Source organism: Crinia signifera, chromosome 11, assembly GCF_055691185.1.
Source record: "Crinia signifera chromosome 11, ASM5569118v1, whole genome shotgun sequence".
Classification (NCBI taxonomy): domain Eukaryota; kingdom Metazoa; phylum Chordata; class Amphibia; order Anura; family Myobatrachidae; genus Crinia; species Crinia signifera.
The window spans coordinates 104,771,037-104,794,267 of NC_139227.1; the positions used below are offsets into that span (position 1 = coordinate 104,771,037).

The 23,231-nt window shown below is 47.5% G+C and overlaps 1 protein-coding gene across 1 annotated transcript in view; it reads left to right on the forward strand.

Annotated features, from left to right (window-relative positions):
* The window catches only part of DKK3 (dickkopf Wnt signaling pathway inhibitor 3), a 55,505-nt gene that overhangs the window by 12,610 nt on the left and 19,664 nt on the right, over nt 1–23,231 (forward strand). The gene's annotated exons all lie outside the window — the stretch shown is intronic.

Sequence of the window (23,231 nt, forward strand, 5' to 3'; positions counted from 1 at the left end):
GAAGCTAATTACATTATTGCAGGTGTAACTATGGGGTAGATTTATCAACTGGTGCTGTGGGGCATATGCGCTATCCCCTTGCGCTAAAGCAGGGGATAACGCTTCCCCACATCTATCAAACCCGCTGTGCGTGTCCTTAAACGGCGTCAGTGCGGGGGCGGTGACTTAGCGCATGTACTAAAAGTACAGCGCTCAAGAGTCCTACTGAAATTATGAAACTTCTTTATCTCCCTCCGTTCGTCTGGGTGCTGCTTTCCCTAATGATCTGGCGTTGCAAACTTGCTTGTCTCCTTTATTTATTTTTTTGTTCCTTTCAATAAACTTTATTGCTGTCATCATTGAGTAGCCGGCGTCTGAGGTCACGAGCAGTGCTGCCTTCTACTCACGGCGCCTGCTCATCCGACTCCCCGCCGTCCGGCTGTGTAATCTGCGCAAGACAAAGGTATCCGGCCCCTGCGCAGATAACACAGGGGGACGGGAGCGCACGATATGTTATGGGAGGCAGCGTATCCCCGGTAGCAGGGTATAACATACTCCCATAACGAAGACCACTCTGTTTATACATTAGGGCGAATTGCAGGTGAGCTTCACCACGGTAAAGTGGTGAAGCGAACCTGCGTCCATAAGAAACCTTAACACCATATTGATAAATCTACCCCTCAGTTTGGCGGGATGACAAAACATACAAACAAACAGGGTGCAGATATGGGAGGGGTAGTGTGGCAGTGTGCGGATGTGGGAGGCAGGCCCGGCGACAGGGGGGTCAAGGGGGACAGCCGTCCCGGGCCCCGATGACCTGAGGGGCCCCAAGGCCCGACACCCCCCACTCAGCATTCCATCCCTCTCAATCACTCAGCTGTTGTGCCCCCTGCCTTCTCTTCCCCTCGCTCATATGACCTGCGGGCTGTGGCCAGCCTCGGAGCCTGCGTCCTGACTTTTGCCGCTCACTTGCTCAGCCACTCTCCCCCCCAAACGTGACGAAAAGGGGGCGGAGCTTCAGGTGCCTTAAAGAGGCGGAGCTACATGGGTCCCAGAAGGCTGCTGCTGTGCTGCCTGAGCTTGGTTAAGAGGAAGAAGCTGCTGCCATTCCAGTGCCACCCACAGTGAGAATGCCCTCTGTAGGCGTTTCTAATGGTAGAGTAAGTGCTTAGTGTTTGTATATGTAGGGTGGGTTAGGGTGCAGGATACAAGGGTTTCAGGGGGTAGGGGGGGCTACGGACCATGCCAGTGTGATAGAGCGCAGGCCATAGGCTAAGGGAGTGCATCAGTGTGATAGAGTGCAGGGTGAGGGAGTGCGTTGGTGTGATAGAGCACAGGTGAGGGAGCGCGTCAGAGATTGTAAGCTCCTCAGAGCAGGGTCCTGTTCCCTTCTGTTGTTAAAGCCCTCTTCTCTCCACATGTCACTCACAGCTCTCCCATACTCAAATACTCAGTAATCATCTTTGTCCGCATACTCATCTCCATCATTGGCCACAAGCCTCTAGTAGTACATTGATTGAGTCCTCACTACTTATATTTAAGCTGTAATGTGTATTGAACTGTGGTGCTCTTTACTTGTACTGTATTTTTGTTATTTATTCAATGTAATGCTAAGTTTTGTCTCCCTGTACTGTTTCTTTGTACGGCGCTGCGAAACACTTGTGGCGCCCTATAATAATAGAGCGCAGGGGCCGCAGGGTGAGGGAGTGCATCATTGTGATAGAACGCAGGCTGCAGGGAATGCATCAGTGTGATAGAGCATAAGCCACAGGCTAAGGGAGCGCGTCAGTGTGATAGAGTGCAGTCCGCAAGGTGAGTGAGTGCATCAGTGTAATAGAGAGCAGGACACGGGGTGAGGGAGTGCGTCATTGTGATAGAACGCAGGGTGAGGGAGTGCGTCATTGTGATAGAATGCAGGGTGAGGGTGTGCGTCATTGTAATAAAACGCACAGTGAGGGAGTGCGTCATTGTGATAGTATGCAGGGTGAGGGATTGCGTTATTGTGATAGAATGCAGGGTGAGGGAGTGCGTCATTGTGATAGAACGCAGGGTGAGGGAGTGCGTCATTGTGATAGAACGCAGGGTGAGGGAGTGCGTCATTGTGATAGAACGCAAGGTGAGCGAGTGCGTCATTGTGATAGAATGCAGGGTGAGGGAGTGCGTCATTGTGCTAGAATGCAGGGGGAGGGAGTGCGTCATTGTGATTGAACGCAGGGTGAGGTAATGCCTCATTGTGATAGAACACAGGGTGAGGGTGTGCATCATTGTGATAGAGTGCAGGCCCCAGGGTGAGGGAGTGCGTTATTGTAACAGAATGCAGGCCGCAGGGTGACGGACCGCGTCAGTGTGATGAAAGTGCAGGCCGCAGGCTGAGGGAGTGCATCAGTGTGACAGGGCACAGGCCCCAGGGTGAGCGACCGCATCAGTGTTATAGAGTGCAGTCCACAAGGTGAGTGAGTGCATCTGTGTGATAGAACGCATGCCGCAGGGTGAGGGAGTGTGTCCGTGTGATAGAACACAGTCCGCAGGCTGAGGGAGCATGTCAGTGTGATAGAACACAGGCCACAGGGTAAGGGAGTGCATCGGTGCGAAAGAGCGCAAGTTGTGGGGTGAGGGAGGGTGTCAGTGGGTAAGAACGCAGGCCGCAGTGTTCCAAAAAAGGGGGGGTTGATAGCGTTTGAGGGGGTGGGGGGCCCCCAGATCTATCAGTGTATGGGGCCCCAAAAATTCTGTTGCCAGCCCTGGTGGGAGGGGTGGTGTGGCAGGGTGCAGATATGGGAGGGGTAGTGTGGCAGGGTTTGGATATGGGAGGGGTGGTGTGGCAGGGTACAGATGTGGGAGGTGTGGTGTGGCAGGGTGCAGATGTGGGATGGGTAGTGTGGCAGGTTGCGGATGCGGAGGGGTGGTATGGCAGGGTGCGGTGTGGCACAGTGTGGGAGGGGTGGTGTGGCAGGATGTGGATGCGGGAGGAGTGGTGTGACAAGGTGCATATGTGGGAGGGGTGTTATGGCATGGTGCATAGATAAGGGATGGAGGTATGGCTTGTTCCATAGGTGGGAGGAGAGGTATGGCATGGTTCAGATGTGATAGGGGTGGTGTTGAATGGTAGGGATGTAGGATAGGAGTTACAGTATGGCAGTGTTTCCTTGTGCAGAGCTGGAGGAAGGGCAGGTCAGTGTTGCACGGTGTAGAGATGGAGGAAGGGCAGGTCATTGTTGCATGGTGTAGAGATGGAGGAAGGGCAGGTCAGTGTTGCATGGTGTAGAGATGGAGGAAGGGCAGGTCAGTGTTGCACGGTGTAGAGATGGAGGAAGGGCAGGTCATTGTTGCACGGTGTAGAGATGGAGGAAGGGCAGGTCATTGTTGCATGGTGTAGAGATGGAGGAAGGGCAGGTCAGTGTTGCATGGTGTAGCGATGGAGGAAGGGCAGATCAGTGTTGCACGGTGTAGAGATGGAGGAAGGGCAGGTCATTGTTGCATGGTGTAGAGATGGAGGAAGGGCAGGTCAGTGTTGCATGGTGTAGAGACGGAGGAAGGGCAGGTCAGTGTTGCACGGTGTAGAGATGGAGGAAGGGCAGGTCATTGTTGCATGGTGTAGAGATGGAGGAAGGGCAGGTGAGTGTTGCACGGTGTAGAGATGGAGGAAGGGCAGGTTATTGTTGCATGGTGTAGAGATGAAGGAAGGGCAGGTCATTGTTGCATGGTGTAGAGATGGAGGAAGGGCAGGTCATTGTTGCATGGTGTAGAGATGGAGGAAGGGCAGGTCATTGTTGCATGGTGTAGAGATGGAGGAAGGGCAGGTGAGTGTTGCACGGTGTAGAGATGGAGGAAGGGCAGGTTATTGTTGCATGGTGTAGAGATGAAGGAAGGGCAGGTCGTTGTTGCATGGTGTAGAGATGGAGGAAGGTCAGGTCATTGTTGCATGCTGTAGAGATGGAGGAAGGGCAGGTCATTGTTGCATGGTGTAGAGATGGAGGAAGGGCAGGTCATTGTTGCACGGTGTAGAGATGGAGGAAGGGCAGGTCAGTGTTGCACGGTGTAGAGATGGAGGAAGGGCAGGTGAGTGTTGCACGGTGTAGAGATGGAGGAAAGCAGGTCAGTGTTGCATGGTGGATGAAACAGATAACAAGTATCTGATGGGGCGCTGGGTGGTGAGCTTCTGTGCTAAGCTGCAGTTAAATGGAACGGGGGTGTCAATCCTGTATAATAAATAATAGGAAAAAGTTATAACTGCGCTGTGTGGGTGACAACAAATTTGTTAAAACCATAAATTTATATAACACAATTTTAATTAAATACATTTATTAAATGAATAAAATTGACATACAACATATATTTGGATAAGAGCAATAAATAGTGAGTGCCTTGTGGCTCAGGTGGTCTAAATGAATTGTTATAGTCACGATAGGTCAAGCGACCTGTTGTTAATGACGTTCCTGGATTTGTTCCTGCAGAATGCAACAACGCGTTTCGTTGCAACATCAACTTTATAAAGCACCTACAGGAGAGTAGTTAAAAGAAAGAGTCTGTTGACAGGGAGCTAGAAGAGAGAGAGGAGATAGGGAGAGGACATTCATGACAGGAATTGTTTCTAGATTACCCTGACCAGTTAATTTTCAGTTTTAACTAAGAATTCCAAGAAAACGCTTTTTTTAAATTTCTCTATTTTTTTATTTTTTGGGGGGAAGGTAGATGTTACTGTATGTGTGATAAACGTAGTTACTCCTTGTAATTACACAAATGTTCCTAATGAACACTGAAGTAATGTATTATCCTCTGCTGGTTTCTGTGAGGCTCTTCTGGTATATGACAGACTCTCCTGGTTTCTGTTGACCTCTGCAGATCTATTTCAGGCTCTGCTGGTTTCTGTTGTCTCTGCTGATGTAATTCAGGCTCTCCTGGTTTCTCTTGGGCTCTGCTGATGTATGGTGGGCTCTCCTGGTTTGTCTTGGGCTCTGCTGATGTATGGTGGGCTCTCCTGGTTTCTCTTGGGCTCTGCTGATGTAGGACAGGCTCTCTTGGTTTCTGTTGGGCTATGCTGATATATGACTGATTGGCTCTCCTGGTTTCTGTTGGGCTATGCTGATGTAGGATGGGCTCTCTTGGTTTTTGTTGGGCTGTGCTGATGTAGGACGGGCTCTCTTGGTTTCTGTTGGGCTATGCTGATATATGACTGATTTCCTGGTTTCTGTTGGGCTCTGCTGATGTATGGTGGGCTCTCCTGGTTTCTGTTGGGCTATGCTGATGTAGGACGGGCTCTCCTGGTTTCTGTTGGGCTATGCTGATGTAGGACGGGCTCTCCTGGTTTCTGTTGGGCTATGCTGATGTATGGTGGGCTCTCCTGGTTTCTGTTGGGCTCTGCTGATGTAGGACGGGCTCTCCTGGTTTCTGTTGGGCAATGCTGATGTAGGACGGGCTCTCCTGGTTTCTGTTGGGCTATGCTGATGTATTTCGGGCTCTCCTGGTTTCTGTTGGACTCTGATGTATTTTGGGCACTCCTGGTTTCTGTTGGACTCTGATGTATTCCGGGCTCTCCTGGTTTCTGTTGGACTCTGATGATGTATTCCGGGCTCTCCTGGTTTCTGTTGGACTCTGATGTATTTCAGGCTCTCCTGGTTTCTGTTGGACTCTGATGTATTTTGGGCTCTCCTGGTTTCTGTTGGACTCTGATGTATTTTGGGCTCTCCTGGTTTCTGTTGGACTCTGATGTATTTTGGGCTCTCCTGGTTTCTGTTGGGCTCTGCTGATGTATTTTGGGCATTTCTAGTTTCTGTTGTGCTATACTGATGTATTGTGTTCTCTCCTCTCCTGGTATCTGTTGGGCTCTGCTGATAAATGGAGGGCTCTCTTGGTTTCTGGTGGGCTCTGCTGATGTATGTTGAACGCTGTTTGAGATTGGCCAGACCCCAGTTGTGATCACTATTTTGGCTCTGCTGGTGTAGGCCTATATTGGCATTACTTAAATTGGCAAATGGTCACTATCTGGGGTATGTTCAGCTCTTTGCACCTGCTGGAGTATGTCAGCCTCTGCGTGTTCATGGTGGCCATTTCTGGTATTGTGGGATGCTGCTGGTAGCAGGTCTGCATAATATGCTTGCTACATAATATAGAAATATTCACACCTAGTCCTGCTTGACTAAACGTCTAAATATTTTAATCTACAGGTGTTCGTTCGCAGTATGAATAAAACCCACAATGAGGGGTCATTACGATATTCTCCTTTAGGAGGTTTCGTGAAGCAATACATGATGCTGAAGGAGATGATGGCCCGAAAATCACTCACTGAATCTGTTCATCCGAATTAAATGAAAATGGGAACTTTGAGTATAAGTTCTGACACCTTACAGGGCAAATTTAAAAAAACTTAAAACAAATCAAATAAGAAAAGAAATGAACTGCTTCAATTAAAATTCTGAGAAAGTGTTCCTCGTGTTCCTCATGTTCCTCTGCTTCTGGGTTTCATTTAGGTATTGAGTGATCAGTATGTATTATGACCCTAACCCTACATGTTTAGAGGTTTCCAGCTCACCACGCAATCATTCAGCAATGCCGATTTGTTGGTGTGAGTACAGAGAAGTGGAGACCCTAAACATTGTCCTGGCATAGACAGACTGGCATCAGATCTCAGCAGTGCCCAGAGAGTCCACTCCTTGTGACCTAAAGCCTCCAGTTCCTACAATGATTTAGCGCAGGCATTCCCAACCACGATCCTCAAGGCACACCAACAGTGCAGGTTTTAGTGATATCCAGGCTTGAGCACAGGTGACTTAATTAGTACCTTAGTGATTCTGATTAAACCATCTGTGTTGAAGCTTGGATATCACTAAAACCTGCACTGTTGGTGTGCCTTGAGGACCGTGGTTGGGAAAGCCTGGTTTAGCATCTCTGTAATTGATATTGTTGGTTCCTGCTAGTCAGTGACAGTGTGAGTATATGAAGGCCTTCCAAATACCTGTTGAACAGAGCACTTTTTCAATAAATAGTATAAAATATTTAGGGCCATATTTTCAGTAGTCCAGTGAATAATGTACAAGACAGAGACCACTGTTCAGTACATAGAGAATACCACTGAAAGTGTTAAAATACAGAAAGTAATATACAGTAGAAAGTATCCAAATATACAATAGAGAGTATCCCAGTAGTCGCAATACAATACAGACTATATCCTGGTGAAAGCCTTAAGATACTGAAAGTAAACAATTGTCCATTGTACAAAATAGCATACTGACCAAAATGCAGTAGAGAGATCATCCTAGTGACCGACATATGGTCAGTATACGATATGAGATTATCCAATTGACAACTTTTTAATACATATTGCATCCTAGTGACCACCTGACAATAGAAATAGCACGCCAATGACCATACTATTACACATGGAGGATTGTAGTAACTGTCATACAATACACAGCGTATCCAAGAGACTGCTGTAAATATGGAGAGTAACCAAGTGACTACAATACAATTCAGACAGCATCCCAGCGACCACCATACAATCAAGGGTATCCTGTCCTGTCACAACCAAACAGCGAGCACCATATTACCTGCAATATAATAAAGTTTCTTACTTACCAGACAGTCAGCATTCTAGTGACAGTTATACAAGAACGAGAGCATCAGAGTAACTTTAATGCAGTATAATACAGAAAGCATCTTAGAGAATTCTGTACAATATAGAGAGCATCTTTTGGACTTCCATACAAAGCAGAGTATATCATGCAAAAATAGAGAATGCTAGAGATTAGTATACAGTATAGAGATAAATCGTGTAATTTGTTGTGCACAACATACTGCATCCTAGTTACCACCATGCGGCATCCTAGTTACCGGTTTACAATAAAGCAAACACCATTGTGAGCACTTTACAATATGGGAGATATCCTAGAGCCATACAATACATAGATCACCCCAGGGACTACCACAGTACGTATACAGTGAATAATTAAAGACAGCTGAACTATTGTTTGCAAAGCAGCCTAACTAAACAGAACTTGTTTTCCATAGCGAAAAGCTCTATGAGCTGCAGTACTCTGGAATCCTAATGTCTACCATACCATACAGAGCATCCTAGTGTCTGTCATACCATACAGAGCATCCTAGTGTCTGCCTTACAATACAGAGCATCGTAGTGTTTGCCATACAATACAGAGCATCCTAGTGTCTGCCGTACAATACAGAGCATCCTAGTGTCCGCCATACAATACAGAGCATCCTAGTGTCTGCCATACCATACAGAGCATCCTAGTGTCTGCCATACAATACAGAGCATCCTAGTGTCTGCCATACAATACAGAGCATCCTAGTGTCTGCCATACAATACTGAGCATCCGAGTGTCTGCCATACAATACAGGGCATCATTGTGTAGGCCATACAAATCAGAGCATATTAATGTCTGCCGCACAATACAGAGCATCCTCATGTCTGGTATACAATACAGAGCATCCTAGTGTATGCCATACAATACCGAGCATCCTGGTGTCTGCCATACAATGCACAACATCCTAGTGTCTACCATAAAATGCAGAGCATTGCAGTGTCTGCCATACAACGCATAGCATCGCAGTGTCTGCCATACAATACAGAGCGTCCTAGTGTCTGCCATACAATACAGAGCATCGTAGTGTCTGCCGTACAATACAGAGCAACCTAGTGTCTGCCATACAATACAGAGCATCCTAGTGTCTGCCATACAATACAGAGCATCCTAGTGTCTACCGTAGAATACAGAGCATCCTAGTGTCTGCCGTACAATACAGAGCATCCTAGTGTCTGCCATACAATACAGAGCATCCAAGTGTCTGCCATATAATGCAGAGCATCCTAGTGTCTGCCATACAATACAGAGCATCCTAGTGTCTGCCATACATACAGAGCATCCTAGTGTCTGCCATACAATACAGAGCATCCAAGTGTCTGCCATAAAATGCAGAGCATCTAAGTGGCTGCCATACAATGCAGAGCGTCCTAGTTTCTTCCATACAAAGCACAGCATCCTAGTGTCTACCATACAATGAAGAGGGTCCTACTTACTTCCATACAATGCAGAGCATCCTAGTGTCTGCCATACAATACAGAGCATCCTAATGTCTGCCATACAATACAGAGCATCCTAGTGTCTGTCATACAATACAGAGCATCGAAGTGTCTGCCATACAATACAGAGCATCCTAGTGTCTGCCATACAATACAGGGCATCCTAGTGTCTGCCATACAATACAGAGCATCCTAGTGTCTGCCATACCATACAGAGCATCCTAGTGTCTGCCATACAAACACAGAACATCCTAGTGTCTGCCATACAATACAGAGCATCCTAGTGTATGCCATACAATACAGAACATCCTAGTGTCTGCCATACAATACAGAGCATCCTAGTGTCTGCCATACCATACAGAGCATCCTAGTGTCTGCCATACAATACAGAGCATCCTAGTGTCTGCCATACCATACAGAGCATCCTAGTGTCTGCTATACAATACAGAGCATCCTAGTGTCTGCCATACAATACAGAGCATCCTAGTGTCCGCCATACAATACAGAGCATCCAAGTGAATGCTATACAATACAGAGCATCCAAGTGTCTGCCATACAATACAGAGCATCCAAGTGTCTGCCATACAATACAGAGCATCCTAGTGTCTGCCATACAATACAGAGCAATCTAGTGTATGCCATACAATACAGAGCATCCAAGTGTCTGCCATACAATACAGAGCATCCTAGTGTCTGCCATACAATACAGAGCATCCTAGTGTCTGCCATACAATGCAGAGCATCATAGTGTCTGCCATACAATGCAGAGCATCATAGTGTCGGCCATACAATGCAGAGCGTCCTAGTTACTTCCATACAATACAGAACGTCCTAGTGGCTGCCATACAATACAGAGCATCCTAGTGTCTGCCATACAATGCAGAGCGTCCTAGTTATTTCCATTCAATACAGAGCGTCCTAGTGTCTACCATACAATACAGAGCATCCTAGTGTCTGCCATACAATACAGAGCATCCTAGTGTCTGCCATACAACGCACAGCATCCTAGTGTCTACCATACAACGCAGAGCAACGTATTGTCTGCCATACAATGCAGAGTGTCCTAGTGTCTGCCATACAATACAGAGCGTCCTAGTGTCTGCCATACAATACAGAGCGTCCTAGTGTCTGCCATACAATACAGAGCGTCCTAGTGTCTGCCATACAATACAGAGCGTCCTAGTGTCTGCCATACAAAACAGTGCATCCTAGTGTCTGCCATACAATACAGGGCATCCTAGTGTCTGCTATACCATACAGAGCATCCTAGTGTCTGCCATACCATACAGAGCATCCTAGTGTCTGCCATACAATACAGAACATCCTAGTGTCTGCCATACAATACAGAGCATCCTAGTGTCTGCCATACAACACAGAGCATCCTAGTGTCTGCCATACAACGCACAGCATCCTAGTGTCTACCATACAACGCAGAGCAACGTATTGTCTGCCATACAATGCAGAGTGTCCTAGTGTCTGCCATACAATACAGAGTGTCCTAGTGTCTACCATACAACGCAGAGCAACGTATTGTCTGCCATACAATACAGAGTGTCCTAGTGTCTACCATACAATGCAGAGCAACGTATTGTCTGCCATACAATACAGAGCGTCCTAGTGTCTGCCATACAATACAGAGCGTCCTAGTGTCTGCCATACAATACAGAGCGTCCTAGTGTCTGCCATACAAAACAGTGCATCCTAGTGTCTGCCATACAATACAGGGCATCCTAGTGTCTGCTATACAATACAGAGCATCCTAGTGTCTGCCATACCATACAGAGCATCCTAGTGTCTGCCATACAATACAGAACATCCTAGTGTCTGCCATACAATGCAGAGCATCATAGTGTCTGCCATACAATGCAGAGAATCCTAGTGTCTGCCATACAATACAGAACATCCTAGTGTCTGCCATACAATACAGAGCATCCTAGTGTATGCCATACAATACAGAACATCCTAGTGTCTGCCATACAATACAGAGCATCCTAGTGTCTGCCATACCATACAGAGCAATCTAGTGTCTGCCATACCATACAGAGCATCCTAGTGTCCGCTATACAATACAGAGCATCCTAGTGTCCACCATACAATACAGAGCATCCTAGTGTCCGCCATACAATACAGAGCATCCAAGTGACTGCCATACAATACAGAGCATCCAAGTATCTGCCATACAATACAGAGCAATCTAGTGTCTGCCATACAATACAGAACATCCTAGTGTCTGCCATACAGTACAGAGCATCCTAGTGTCTGCCATACAATACAGAGCATCCAAGTGTCTGCCATACAATACAGAGCATCCAAGTGTGTGCCATACAATACAGAGCATCCTAGTGTCTGCCATACAATACAGAGCATCCTAGTGTCTGCCATACAATACAGAGCATCCTAGTGTCTGCCATACAATACAGAGCAATCTAGTGTCTGCCATACAATACAGAGCATCCAAGTGTCTGCCATACAATGCAGAGCATCATAGTGTCTGCCATACAATGCAGAGCATCATAGTGTCAGCCATACAATGCAGAGCATCATAGTGTCAGCCATACAATGCAGAGCATCATAGTGTCTGCCATACAATGCAGAGCGTCCTAGTGAGATTCTAGGGCTAAGCACCTTATCTTTAGAGGGTGTTGTATAATGAGGGTAATGGACAGGCTGATCCCCCGATCTCTGACTATGGTATAATTCTTCCTGGCTGAATAATACCCCTTTCAGACAGAAAAGTCTGAAAATCCCGGCCGTGTCATTTTGCCGGAATCAGCCTGACACAGAAGAACAAATTACCCGGTTGAAAATTTCTACCCGGTAATTTGCTGAATAACACAGGTATTTCTTCTGTGTGAAAGGGTCAACACGGGTCATAAATCTTATGTCCTCGACCCTGGTCAATTCCAGGGTCGGAGACATGGGATTTATGACATGGGTGTGCCCTTTCACACAGAAAAAGGACTTGTGTATTTAATGAACTGCTTCACCCGGGTATTTCATTTTCTGTGTGAAAGGGGTATAAGAGACTTGGTTACTATATTTATTTATTTATTAGCAGTTTCTTATATAGCGCACACATATTCCACAGCACTTTACAGAGAATATATGAACAATCACATCAGTCCCTGCCCCAGTGAAGCTTACAATCTATATTCCCTACCACATGTACACGCGCACACAGACATTCTAGGGTTATTTTTGTTGGAAGCCAATTGACCTACCAGTATATTTTTGGATTGTGGGAGGAATCCGGAGGAAACCCACGCAAGTACGGGGAGAATATACAAACTCCGCACAGTTAGGGCCATGGTGGGAATGGAACCCATGACCTCAGCGCTGTGAGGCAGTAATGCTAACCATTACACTGTCCGTACTGCCCTGTATATATAACACATGGTGGGGATAGAACCCATGACCTCAGCGCTGTGAGGCAGTAATGCTAACCATTACACCATCCGTACTGCCCTGTATATATTACACCATCCGTACTGCCCTGTATATATAACACATGGTGGGGATAGAACCCATGACGTCAGTGCTGTGAGGCAGTAATGCTAACCATTACACCATCCGTACTGCCCTGTATATATAACACATGGTGGGGATAGAACCCATGACCTCAGCGCTGTGAGGCAGTAATGCTAACCATTACACCATCCGTACTGCCCCGTATATATAACACATGGTGGGGATAGAACCCATGACCTCAGCGCTGTGAGGCAGTAATGCTAACCATTACACCATCCATACTGCCCCGTATATATAACACATGGTGGGGATAGAACCCATGACCTCAGCGCTGTGAGGCAGTAATGCTAACCATTACACCATCCGTACTGCCCCGTATATATAACACATGGTGGGGATAGAACCCATGACCTCAGCGCTGTGAGGCAGTAATGCTAACCATTACACCATCCGTACTGCCCCGTATATATAACACATGGTGGGGATAGAACCCATGACCTCAGTGCTATGAGGCAGTAATGCTATAACCATTACACCATCCGTACTGCCCGTATATATAACACATGGTGGGGATAGAACCCATGACCTCAGTGCTGTGAGGCAGTAATGCTAACCATTACACCATCCGCACTATATGCTAGTACATGTGACTTGTCTCGTTGGCGGGTCACTGCCTTCTAGCTGTTATCATATTCCTGATCTCGGTGTTCAGGGCTTGTTTCCAATATTTGCAGTTAGGGTGTTACTGGAATGACAAACCTGTGGCTTTATGTAAAGGTCAATTAAAGGCGCTGATCTAAATTGTCAGTGAATGTATAAGGCAATGTGAATGTACTGTAAGGCAAGGATAACTGTAACATATGGGGTCACTTCACATATCCTGCCATTAGTGGGTCTTCTCCACACCTGCCGACCACCTTTCTGCCCTGCTCCCTACTGTGGAGACCCGGCCGGCCTGCTGCTCTCATTGCCCTGTGCTGTAGCTGACTTCAGTGGCGGACTCTAGTTTGTATATAGGATGCTGAGCAGCTCAAACACCTACTGCACTGGTATTATAAGTGGCATTCTGGAGGTTGTCGTAAGTAGGGCCTGTGCCAGGTCTTGGCGTGCCTTGGGCTTTCTCTACCGCCAGATAATATGGTGCCCCTAGGTGGGGATGGAGGTGGGAGCTGGCATCCTCCGAAACGCCACATACCCAGCCCATCACAGACATGTTGGCGGCTATCTGATCCCAGACTGCAATTTCACAGAGCAGCGATCAGGTTTGAATCCAGCCTTCGATTCACATAATGACACGCATTCCGGGATGTACTCTCTGCAGTCAGATCGCCCCGATTTGTGCGCTTGTACACAGATTGATTGTCAGTATCTGTGGACAAACATTATAGCTTTCATTTCCAGAAATGCGCCTTGCTAACAGTTGGACGCCCCTCTAGTCTCAGGGCAGCTGATCTGCATCTTTCGCAGTTGCGCACGCTCAGAAAAACAAACCATCCGCATAACAACAACAACCAGGCCCTTGTTCCTATTCTGCGGCCAGAGTCCCCTCTCCAGAAGAAGCTCTAATTTTGTAGCTCATGGGCTTCTAAAGGTTAACGCTGCAGAAGAGCCTAACCTAACATTACTATAAGCATAACTGTCCTGAGGGCTTTGCTGTTTCAGCTGTTTGTCATTTATGGATTTGCATAAAAATAAAATGAATTTCAGTAACCTTGTAACTTGTCTCCATAAAGATAATTCAGTTACGAGCTAAGATCTGTTTTTGCCAAAACCTAATTATTGTGCTGTTGGCTTACGGAAGGCAGACGTCTGGTGTAATGCAGGATATTATCAGGCAGAGTCACATGGTCATGACCAGATGTGATCTTTCACTCAAGTTATTGGGGTGACATCATCTTTTCTTAATTGTTGTTGGTGTTCCTTCAATCTTCTAAGGAAACTACAGTGGTTGTGTTTATTTCAACTTAATTATTACTTTTAATGTGTAGCTGTTATGTGTCTCTTACACGGCAGTGGTCGAAGTGGGGCGGTATACGGGGGTATGGCATACCCCCACTTTAATCTGAAGATTAAAAAAAAAAGTTTTTTTTCCCCCTCATGATGCTCTCTGATCACTCAGCAGCACATATTGTGCTTATGTAATACCTGTCAGTCTGTCAGGGGACGTTGATGGACAGGGGGGTGTCCGAAGGTGCGCACTATATTCACTCTTTACTTTTCCATACCCCCACTTCAAAATTTCCATACCCCCACTTCAAAATTTCCACTTCGACCACTGTTACACGGTAAATTCAATTATTATTTAAAAACAGTGTACAAACATAAGTGTATGTATTGTAGTGTACATACTGTGTATGTATTGTGTACTTTTACTATTACAATGGTGAAACCACATCTGCAGAAGTAACCCAGGCACATATACTACTGCTCTCTCCCTCTGTAACCCAGGCACATATACTACTGCTCTCTCCTGCTGTAACCCAGGCACATATACTACTGCTCTCTCCCGGTGTAACCCAGGTACATATACTACCGCTCTCTCCTGGTGTAACCCAGGCACATATACTACAGCTCTCTCCCGGTGTAACCCAGGCACATATACTACTGCTCTCTCCTGCTGTAACCCAGGCACATACACTACTGCTCTCTCCCGATGTAACCCAGGCACATATACTACCGCTCTCTCCTGGTGTAACCCAGGCACATATACTACAGCTCTCTCCCGGTGTAACCCAGGCACATATACTACTGCTCTCTCCCGATGTAACCCAGGCACATATACTACTGCTCTCTTCCGATGTAACCCAGGCACATATACTACTGCTCTCTCCCGATGTAACCCAGGCACATATACTACTGCTCTCTTCCGATGTAACCCAGGCACATATACTACTCCTCTCTCCTGCTGTAACCCAGGCACATAAACTACTGCTCTCTCCTGGTGTAACCCAGGTACATATACTACTGCTCTCTCCCGATGTAACCCAGGCACATATACTACCGCTCTCTCCTGCTGTAACCCAGGCACATATACTACTGCTCTCTCCTGGTGTAACCCAGACACATATACTACTGCTCTCTCCCGGTGTAACCCAGGCACATATACTACTGCTCTCTCCCGGTGTAACCCAGACACATATACTACTGCTCTCTCCTGCTGTAACCCAGGCACATATACTACTGCTCTCTCCCGGTGTAACCCAGGCACATATACTACCGCTCTCTCCCTCTGTAACCCAAGCACATATACTACTGCTCTCTCCCTCTGTAACCCAGGCACATATACTACTGCTCTCCCGATGTAACCCAGGCACATATACTACTGCTCTCTCCCGGTGTAACCCAGGTACATATACTACTGCTCTCTCCCTCTGTAACCCAGGCACATACACTACTGCTCTCTCCCGGTGTAACCCAGACACATATACTACTGCACTCTCTCCTGCTGTAACCCAGGCACATATACTACTGCTCCCTACAGGTGTAACCCAGGCACATATACTACTGCTCTCTCCCTCTGTAACCCAGGCACATATACTACTGCTCTCTCCCTCTGTAACCCAGGCACATATACTACTGCTCTCTCCCTCTGTAACCCAGACACATATACTACTGCTCTCTCCCGGTGTAACCCAGGCACATATACTACAGCTCTCTCCCGGTGTAACCCAGGCACATATACTACTGCTCTCTCCCGATGTAACCCAGGCACATATACTACTGCTCTCTTCCGATGTAACCCAGGCACATATACTACTCCTCTCTCCTGCTGTAACCCAGGCACATAAACTACTGCTCTCTCCTGGTGTAACCCAGGTACATATACTACTGCTCTCTCCCGATGTAACCCAGGCACATATACTACCGCTCTCTCCTGCTGTAACCCAGGCACATATACTACTGCTCTCTCCTGGTGTAACCCAGACACATATACTACTGCTCTCTCCCGGTGTAACCCAGGCACATATACTACTGCTCTCTCCCAGTGTAACCCAGACACATATACTACTGCTCTCTCCTGCTGAAACCCAGGCACATAAACTACTGCTCTCTCCTGGTGTAACCCAGGTACATATACTACTGCTCTCTCCCGATGTAACCCAGGCACATATACTACCGCTCTCTCCTGCTGTAACCCAGGCACATATACTACTGCTCTCTCCTGGTGTAACCCAGGCACATATACTACTGCTCTCTCCCGGTGTAACCCAGGCACATATACTACTGCTCTCTCCCGGTGTAACCCAGGCACATATACTACTGCTCTCTCCCGATGTAACCCAGGCACATATACTACTGCTCTCTCCCGGTGTAACCCAGGCACATATACTACTGCTCTCTCCTGTTGTAACCCAGGTACATATACTACTGCTCTCTCCTGCTGTAACCCAGGCACATATACTACTGCTCTCTCCCGGTGTAACCCAGGCACATATACTACAGTTCTCTCCCACTGTAACCCAGGCACATATACTACTGCTCTCTCCTGCTGTAACCCAGGCACATATACTACTGCTCTCTCCTGCTGTAACCCAGGCACATATACTACAGCTCTCTCCCGGTGTAACCCAGGCACATATACTACAGTTCTTTCCTACTGTAACCCAGGCACATATACTACTGCTCTCTCCCGGTGTAACCCAGGTACATATACTACTGCTCTCTCCCGATGTAACCCAGGCACATATACTACCGCTCTCTCCTGCTGTAACCCAGGCACATATACTACTGCTCTCTCCTGATGTAACCCAGGCACATATACTACTGCTTTCTCCTACTGTAACCCAGGCACATATACTACTGCTCTCTCCCGGTGTAACCCAGGCACATATACTACTGCTCTCTCGCAGTGTAACCCAGGCACATATACTACTGCTCTCTCCCCATGTAACCCAGGCACATATACTACCGCTCTCTGCCGCTGTAACCCAGGCACATATACTACCGCTCTCTCCCACTGTAACCCAGGCACATATACTACCGCCCTCTCCTACTGTAACCCAGGCACATATACTACTGCTCTCTCCTACTGTAACCCAGGCACATATACTACTGCTCTCTCCCAGTGTAACCCAGGCACATATACTACTGCTCTCTCCCTCTGTAACCCAGGCACATATACTACTGCTCTCTCCCTCTGTAACCCAGGCACATATACTACTGCTCTCTCCCGATGTAACCCAAGCACATATACTACTGCTCTCGCCCTGTGTAACCCAGGTACATATACTACTGGTCTCCTGCTGTAACCCAGGCACATATACTATTGCTCTCTCCCAGTGTAACCCAGGTACATATACTACTGCTCTCCCGGTGTAACCCAGGTACATATACTACTGGTCTCCTGCTGTAACCCAGGCACAAATACTATTGCTCTCTCCCAGTGTAACCCAGGCACATATACTACTGCTCTCTCCCGGTGTAACCCAGGCACATACACTACTGCTCTCTCCCTTTGTAACCCAGGCACATATACTACTGCTCTCTCCCTCTGTAACCCAGGCACATATACTTCTGCTCTCTCCCTCTGTAACCCAGGCACATATACTACTGCTCTCTCCCTCTGTAACCCAGGCACATATACTACTGCTCTCTCCCGGTGTAACCCAGGCACATATACTACAGCTCTCTTCCGGTGTAACCCAGGCACATATACTACTGCTCTCTCCTGGTGTAACCAGGCACATATACTACTGCTCTCTCCCGGTGTAACCCAGGCACATATACTACTGCTCTCTCCCGGTGTAACCCAGGCACATACACTACCGCTCTCTCATGGTGTAACCCAGGCACATATACTACTGCTCTCTCCTGGTGTAACCCAGGCACATATACTACTGCTCTCTCCCGATGTAACCCAGACACATATACTACTGCTCTCTCCTGGTGTAACTCAGGCACATATACTACTGCTTTCTCCTGGTGTAACCCAGGCACATATACTACTGCTCTCTCGCAGTGTAACCCAGGCACATATACTACTGCTCTCTCCCCATGTAACCCAGGCACATATACTACCGCTCTCTGCCGCTGTAACCCAGGCACATATACTACCGCTCTCTCCCACTGTAACCCAGGCACATATACTACCGCCCTCTCCTACTGTAACCCAGGCACATATACTACTGCTCTCTCCTACTGTAACCCAGGCACATATACTACTGCTCTCTCCCAGTGTAACCCAGGCACATATACTACTGCTCTCTCCCTCTGTAACCCAGGCACATATACTACTGCTCTCTCCCTCTGTAACCCAGGCACATATACTACTGCTCTCTCCCGATGTAACCCAAGCACATATACTACTGCTCTCGCCCTGTGTAACCCAGGTACATATACTACTGGTCTCCTGCTGTAACCCAGGCACATATACTATTGCTCTCTCCCAGTGTAACCCAGGTACATATACTACTGCTCTCCCGGTGTAACCCAGGTACATATACTACTGGTCTCCTGCTGTAACCCAGGCACAAATACTATTGCTCTCTCCCAGTGTAACCCAGGCACATATACTACTGCTCTCTCCCGGTGTAACCCAGGCACATACACTACTGCTCTCTCCCTTTGTAACCCAGGCACATATACTACTGCTCTCTCCCTCTGTAACCCAGGCACATATACTTCTGCTCTCTCCCTCTGTAACCCAGGCACATATACTACTGCTCTCTCCCTCTGTAACCCAGGCACATATACTACTGCTCTCTCCCGGTGTAACCCAGGCACATATACTACAGCTCTCTTCCGGTGTAACCCAGGCACATATACTACTGCTCTCTCCTGGTGTAACCAGGCACATATACTACTGCTCTCTCCCGGTGTAACCCAGGCACATATACTACTGCTCTCTCCCGGTGTAACCCAGGCACATACACTACCGCTCTCTCATGGTGTAACCCAGGCACATATACTACTGCTCTCTCCTGGTGTAACCCAGGCACATATACTACTGCTCTCTCCCGATGTAACCCAGACACATATACTACTGCTCTCTCCTGGTGTAACTCAGGCACATATACTACTGCTTTCTCCTGGTGTAACCCAGGCACATATACTACTGCTCTCTCCCTCTGTAACCCAGGCACATATACTACTGCTCTCTCACGGTGTAACCCAGGCACATATACTACTGCTCTCTCCTGCTGTAACCCAGGCACATATACTACTGATCTCTCCTAGTGTAATCCAGGCACATATACTACTTCTCTCTCCCGGTGTAACCCAGGCACATATACTACTGCTCTCTCCCTGAGTAACCCAGGCACATAAACTACTGCTCTCTCCTGCTGTAACCCAGGCACATATACTACTGCTCTCTCCCGGTGTAACCCAGGCACATATACTATCACTCTCTCCCGGTGTAACCCAGGCACATATACTACCGCTCTCTCCCGATGTAACCCAGGCACATATACTACCGCTCTCTCCCTCTGTAACCCAGGCACATATACTACTGCTCTCTCCCTCTGTAACCCAGGCACATATACTACTGCTCTCTCCCTCTGTAACCCAGGCACATATACTACTGCTCTCTCCCTCTGTAACCCAGGCACATATACTACTGCTCTCTCCCGGTGTAACCCAGGCACATATACTACAGTTCTCTCCCGGTGTAACCCAGGCACATATACTACTGCTCTCTCCTGGTGTAACCAGGCACATATACTACTGCTCTCTCCCGATGTAACCCAGGCACATATACTACTGCTCTCTTCCGATGTAACCCAGGCACATATACTACTGCTCTCTCCTGGTGTAACCCAGGCACATATACTACTGCTCTCTCCCGGTGTAACCCAGGCACATATACAGATGTACCGGGTGTCATCTTTGCTGGCGATCCGCCAGCAGCATGCTGCTGGCAGATCGCCAGCAACACGGCGCCGCCATCTGACTGTGACGCGCTTGCGTCCCCCACGCACGCGCGTCACAGTATCCGGGCGACGGGGCGGCGAGGCGGACGCATTACTGTCCGCCTCCCGCTCGAGGGGCAGGGGGGGGGGCCCGAGGAGGCTACGGGGGGGTGCGGTCGCCCGGTGTGGGCACCGGGCGACCGAGGACAGTACTGTCGGAAGAGGATGCGCGCGCGCCTCGTGCGCGCGCGTCCCCTTCCGGCATACAGATGGCGTCGGGGCAGGGGATGGCGATGGCGACGCCATCACCTGCAAAGATGAGACCCGACCCATCTGTACTATCACTCTCTATGTAACCCAGGCACATATACTATCACTCTCTCCTGCTGTAACCCAGGTACATATACTACTGCTCTCTCCTGCTGTAACCCAGGCACATATACTACCGGTCTCTCCTGCTGTAACCCAGGCACATATACTACTGCTCTCTCCTGCTGTAACCCAGGCACATATACTACCGGTCTCTCCTGCTGTAACCCAGGCACATATACTACTGCTCTCTCCTGCTGTAACCCAGGCACATATACTACCGGTCTCTCCTGCTGTAACCCAGGCACATATACTACTGCTCTCTCCTGCTGTAACCCAGGCACATATACTACCGGTCTCTCCTGCTGTAACCCAGGCACATATACTACTGCTCTCTCCTGCTGTAACCCAGGCACATATACTACCGGTCTCTCCTGCTGTAACCCAGGCATTTATGCTGCCCTTGACTGTAATTTAAACACAATTTTTGTCCAACTCTACATGATCCCCTTGGTCTTAAGGAGAAACATCTGTGTATCATTAAACAGCAGCTTTGGAAACATGTTTCCATGCATATCACACATGTGCAGACAGAGCTTCATGAACTTTAATCTAGGAACTAAACAGTTTGGTGCGAGAACATTCCTCATATGCGGTAAGTCACATAGCCCATTGACTGGTCCTCTGGGGATTAGGGTGATTATTACGGAAACTAGGTTTAAAGTGACATTTACAATTTAGCAAAACTTTTGAAACATCAGTGCTACAGTAATAACAGTAACAGAATATGGAGTTGTCCCTAGTCTACGGCAATGAGAGCATGTTATAGGACACAGAGATACAGAAGGGGATATAACCTGTTCTTATTACCAGGATGCATGTGATGGAGGAGTGTGACTAGTCCTCTGAGTCTGGAAAGTCTCCCGCTGGCAGGTAAATAATGTCCCCTAACCACAGGCTCGAGGCTCCCAGTGCCGGCACTCACTGATGAAATATCCGCTCTCCTGCTATTCCGTGACTGTCGGAGACAGCTTTATATGCATCACGCAGAACATATCCAGATCCTGTTTCCAGTATGGCCTCTGCAGCTAATCTCCGATAGGGCTATGTGCTTTACACGTGAGCAGCAGACAGACTTAAACTCGCATACATATCACTATTGCTTGTGTAGGGTTCAGAATATTATGTCGATGTTGACCATGTCGTCATTCATGATCGAAAAAATTAAATGTTTACATGGGCCTAATGTTACAATGGTCATAATGTCTAACCTTAATGCTGTTGTTGGCATTGTAAGTGATGTCCCTGGCTCCTAGTGACTGGGTAGGCTGCAATCTCAGTGATGTCAATGGTTCCTAGACTAGTGATTGGATAGGCTGCACTCTCAGTGATGTCACTGTTTCCTAGTGACTGAATAGGCTGCATTCTAAGTGATGTCCCTAGCTCCTAGTGACTGGATAGGCTGCACTCTCAGTGATGTCACTGGCTCCTAGGGACTGGGTAGGCTGCAATCTCAGTAATGTCACTGGTCCATAGTGATTGGATAGGCTGCATTCTCAGTGATGTCACTGGCTAGGCTGGATAGGCTGCACCCTTAGTGATGTCATTGGCTCCTAGTGATTATATAGGCTGCACTCTCAGTGATGTCACTGGTTTCTGGTCACTGGATAGGCTGCATTCTCAGTGATGGCACTGGGTCCTAGTGACATTATAGGCAATATGGCTTATTTTACTATGTAAATGGTACAAGTTGCGAAGAGTACCTGTATAGTTCTGTGGATCGGTATGAAGTCTAAGCTAATAATATTTCAATGAGTTGCTAAATATAAAGATACTAATAAGCCTACTCAAAGCAAATGCTTCGAAAGCTAGTCGATGTAGTTTCAATTGCTGGCAACAGATGGCAGTGTATGTCACATAACATTCTGCAGTCCACAATAGGTCCTGGCAGCTATGAGATGAGAATGTCAGTGAGTTGTGTTTGTTTTATTGCTAAATCCCATACAGAACGTTTAATTCATTTGTATCTTGTTGTTCGTCCTCAGGGGCTCAGCAGGCAACATGTGACCTCTTTTGTTTAGATTGTAACACTGCTTCCCATGGAATCTACTGTGTGATAATACAAGGCTACACTATCCTTGTGAGCTCTGAGTACTATCATACCTGCCTACTTTTGAAAACTAGTTTCAGGGAGATTATAGTAGGTAATAGAATTTTGCACAGTGCCCCACAGGTGTCTTGCTCCTCTCAAAGGGCGTGTTCCTATATGGAGAGATTGTGAAAAGAGATTGTGAACGTGGCACCTAGAAGTGTGGGTGTGTACCGCTACATCTGAGGGTAATCTTTTAAAATGACTTATATCCAAATGTAGATGAGCCCCAAAGCAGTTAGTAAGAGATACTGTACTTGGTAAAGTGCTGGGAAATGGTGCTGATGATTCAATGTAAATGTATCTGTCTCTCATTCCTTTTTCCCCCAAAAATGTAACATTGTAATGTGGGCTAGGTGAAATGAGGGAGATTGCTAGACTAATGAGGGAGAGAGGGAGATTGCTGCTATTTCAGGGAGTCTCCTGCAGAATGCAGGAGGGT